Source organism: Falco cherrug, chromosome 13, assembly GCF_023634085.1.
Source record: "Falco cherrug isolate bFalChe1 chromosome 13, bFalChe1.pri, whole genome shotgun sequence".
NCBI lineage: Eukaryota > Metazoa > Chordata > Aves > Falconiformes > Falconidae > Falco > Falco cherrug.
Window position 1 is genome coordinate 31,345,839 of NC_073709.1, and position 4,885 is coordinate 31,350,723.

Consider the following 4,885-nt stretch of genomic DNA (forward strand, 5'->3'; position numbering starts at 1 on the left):
TAGCAGCAGCAGATGACACAAAGCAGCTGTGGCCAAAGAGGAAGAGGAAGAGAGGGCCAGTGAGGAAAGCATACGGCAGAACAGATTTATTCCTTATTAGAACTGCACTGAGGAAGATTTTAGGCCAAGACTGACTTGGACAAGAGCAATCTATAAGTCTGTGAAAAAAAACCCAGAAAAAATAAAAGGCTCCCTACAGGTGTGAAATATGAATTGCTCTCAGCCCTGTGCAGGACCAGAAGAGGAGCACACTGTTACCGTTACCTTCAAATGGAGTGTTCCTTGTAGGATCACTGGGGAATGAAACAGCAGAACCTGCCAGTAGCTGCCAGACTGTGCGGTGAGGTGCCACCGCTGCAGGAGTCTGGCCTGCAAGGGCACCTACTAGACCCATCAGGCTGGTTTAGCTGGGGGGCGGCTGTTCCCTGGGCAAACAGGAGCATGTTTTGTTTGCACTGGATGATACTGAAAATAAAAATCTGCCAGAATAATAGAGCAGTCAAAGGACTAGAGATCCTAGTACTGGCACAATTATATTCATCTGAAAGTCATCTTATTAGTATCGCCAATTTCCCTTCTTGACATAATATGTACTACTGTTCGAATATTTGCACTGACAGAAATGTGCCAACCCTGAGCAGTTTTACAGCCCAATTTATTATATACAGTGACAGTATACACAGAGGAGGACTACTGTGTAGAAGTGTTTCCATGCACAGACAGGCAATTTTGTGTATAGATGTCCATACATCAGTAGAGGAAGCAGAAATGGCAACAGTTAAATCACAAGTGATAAGCCTGAGAGCCCGGGCTTAACTGCAGTGCTGGCCACCAGGCACGTGTGCCCTTCCCAGGACCCAGCGGCGGGTACGGACAGACCTGAGCATCCTGCAGCCTTCACCACAGTCTCCAAGGGGGACAGAGCTTTTGCATTCTGCTCTCAAACACAGCAGAAGTGAAACATGCTCAATGACTGTGAAAGCAGCACAGCCTTCATTACCCAGGGCGCAGCTATTAGCATGGAGAGAAGCTCTACAAGCTCTTCTACCACAACTGATTCCATTCAAAAACTACTGGAGGTGCTTTGAAGGATACACAGGGCCACTCTGTTGGCCAAAGATACTGTTTTTTTCAGCTAAAGATACCAGAGCAGAGTGTAGGCTTAAAGGTTCAGGTCAACTCTAATTTTAACTAGAGTGGTTTTCTCACCTCTGCCTGTATCAAAGGCAGTATCAGAGTATCGGGATTCAGTGTCAGCTGTCAGAGATTTGGTAGCAATGCAACCCTTTCATTCCCATCATCACTATTTAACAAGGATGAAAATAGCCACCCCAGTACAGCCCACCTCCCTCAGCCTGAGAGACTCCAGCAGCTGGTTCCCAAGCCCACCTTTCAACTTGGCAAGGGCAAATTCTACCAAAATCGCCTTATTACAGTCCATGACCCAGCTGCCTGTCTGCAAAAGCAGCTCCCTCCAGGTGCATTCTTTAATTCTCTGCTCCACCTCTCACAGCAGCACCACCAGGCAGCACTGACATCATTTACAACAGGAGCCTTCAGCCTCCATGCCACACTTGGGGCCTGTCCTTCCTTCCTTGTCCTCCCTCCCTATTAGCCATTCATTTTTCCATACCGTCCCCATCCCCAAAGTCTTGGCACTGCCAAGCTCATGCATTTATGTTCCTGCAGGGGTTTCTGGTTGCATTTCCACAGGGAGATTCAGGGTCCAGCTATTGCATTTGCACAGCACAAGGGCTGTGAAAAGCAGACAAGCCATGCCAACAGGCACGGGCTTTGATTCTTGGTGAGAAAAAAACGCCCGTTTCAGGAAATGATCGATTTTGCAACTAGATTCAGAGTACATGGCACCGGTGTCTCTGCTCACGCGGCTTCAGAGCTCTAACGCCCCATTGCACAGGGAGGTGACACAAAACCACTCCCTTCCTACCCTGTAGAGGAACATAAGCTTTCTTCCCTCCTTTATGGCAAAAGCCATGTTACCTTTTGCCCCCCACCTTCCCTTGAGAACAACAACTCTTACCTTCAGCAAGCAGGAGGAACCATCTGTGTCAGCCAGGGTCTGTCCTGGGGCTCTGGCAGGACGCAGGGTAAGCGTAAGCCCACATACAAGATCGCCATCCATTTCTTCTGCTATACCAACGTCTGTGGGTTAGCAGCTGCACCGCACATTACACGCAACAATGAAATGATTTAAACTGGCCCTGCCAAGTAGAGCTTGCAGTCTCCTCTGGTGGGACTTCTGTAACAAAATTCAGAAAAATTAAATATCTAAATTCTTACCGGTGTCGGAAGGAGGCCCAACACTGCTCTGCCTTTTGTTTGTATCAGCCAAAAACCTCAGCAGTTTGTTAATAAATTCTGAGAGGTGGACCTGTGCAAATGGGAGGCAAGAGAGCTCACCTAAGCTGAATTAACCCCTCTGCAGACCATCACATGGTCAGCTGGATTTGATCTTACTGAGTAGGCGTGCCCCTCTCATGGGGAAACTGTCAGCTGGAGAGTTAAAAAAATTAAACACCTGGACAGAAAATGGGCCAGCAGGCAATGTTTTACTCTGGTGGACTGTGGGGACCAGTATGCACGAAAGCACCACTTGAGGCCAAAAAAGAGTTAAGAAAGCAGTTCCACTGGTTATTTTTCAAACCCACTTTGCGAGTGCTACAACTAAACATGTAAAACCAGACTCTGGGCAGCCACATATGAAGTGCACAAAAGCTTTTTTTCCTCCCAAATGCAGAAACGTCCCTCCACGTTCCCAAGGGCCCAAGCACAGCCAAAGAGAAAGTAAAACCAAAGAGCTTTTTATTCAGCCCAGCAAAAGCAGCCTGTACAGAGCAGCACTTCCTGGGCTCCAGAGGGAGAGATCTGCAGAGGAGGGAAAAGGAAAGAGCAACTTTGGAGGTCGTGGAAGCAAAATCAAGAGGCTCACTGGAGATGCCAACTGCTTAAAAAGAAATCAAAATTGCATGTTAAAATGGATCTGAGGCAGCAGCAAACTGCAAGTGCTTAATAAAGTGACAGCGTTCAAGATCTGCTATTTACAGTCAGCCACCCTCTAACATCCTCCAGTGTTTCACCCTTAGCGCTGGGGTGCACACAAATATTTTGTGGAGCCCTAGCATGCCTGCAAAACAACTACCAGGCTGCGCCTGTTTCTGGTAAGCTCTTAGAAAAAATTCTCAAGAGGATAAGCTCCACAACGCTCTAGCAGATTTGCAAGGGCTGTGGCTTCCACCAGGCTCTGCAGGATCCCCACAGACACTGGTGTTTCACACCAGCCCCTGGTCCCTGGCCTAACCATGTTCCAGGACTTCACAGAGATGAGTTCCTGAGTGCTCCCTGCTACCAAAAGTCAGGAGTTACAACAGAAAACAAGAGAGAAAAAAAAAAAATTAGAAGACTCTGCTAAATAATTTCACCACTTGAGTACTGTACTAAAAAGAAAATGGGACTCCTTAAGGGGTGACCCAATGAAACAATAGTATCTGGCAAGTTGAAGCCCTGCATAGATTTAGCTGTACCAAACAATGCAGCAAATAAATATAAGACCCCAAGAGCCCTAGGATGGGCACATCTCCCCAGAGTATTCTTTGGCCTCCCAGCTTCATGCAAGACCCTTGGACCTGCCAAGAACCTGTCAAGGCTCTTTTAATCTTCCATGGTCCCAGGGTGTTTCATGCCATTATTTTCCCATTTTTCCCTCTCCCCAAAACTTCCATTTTTCTTTCTTTCAAAAAACTGCCACTGTATTGAGGATTATATGAACATAGATCAGGCCGCTTTGTTTACGTGTCTGACTATACAGATGCACCAACATCTGCTGCTTTCAGCCCTTCCTCTCTTTTTCATCCTTTCTCCCCTTGTGCTTTCAAACCTTTGTATGGTGAAGGACTGGCACATCCCTTCCTCACTCTGTTTCCTGAATCTCAGGTTCAGAAGTGTTTTACTGGTTCATATAAGGCAAAGCCTTCACTTCTCAAAAGACAGAATAAAAGACATTTAGAAAATGTATTTTTAAAAACTATACTTTGTCCCACGATGCCTGCCTGCAGTTCCCCTCTCCCCAGTTTCTGTAGGGCACACTCAGCCCACTCACTGCCTGTGTGTCACCCAGCACCCCCTGCAAGGTGGCACAGCCCCCTGCCTCGAGCCCCTCTCCTACACCTCCTCAGGGGTGCCCCAAGGTGCTGGGAGGCAGTCAGATGACACCCGTCACCTCCACACATCAGTCCATTGCACAGGGGAGCACAGGGGACTACAGACAAGATGCATCCCCTGAAATGGGAAGAAAATTTCAGTGCAGCTGGGGAGATTTCTACTGTCATGGGACTAGGGGTCTGAGGATGACCTGGACATCTCAGGTATCTGCCGTTGCACCAGGAGCTATCAGAGACTTGTAAAGGGGCCCCCTTGCAGCTTGGCACCTATAATGTATACTGGCACGTACAGGGAGTTGCACATCCTCTGATAACCCCACTGCATAGCCTCTTGCCTAGGAGGTCCCAGTCACCCCTTGTCTGCTCCCCGAGTCGAGCCATGTAATCTTGTAGCCCCAGTGCTTCCAAACTGCATCTCTTACTTTGTAAGTAAATATATATATGCGCACATCTCTTACTTCTAAGTATGTACAGAAATATATTCTTTTCCTTTTTACAGTTACAAATTACATTTACACACAGGTTTTTATCTTTTTGGTATCTGCAAGCTTCTTAGGGAACATGAGCTTAAGACAGAAAACCTCTGAAAAAGACTTCCTTTTATTTTTTTATTATTTTTTAAAACACTATCTAAAGAAACACTGAATAACTACCTTCCATCCTACTCTTCAAACCAATGGCACTGCCATATCCACCTTTGCCACTCG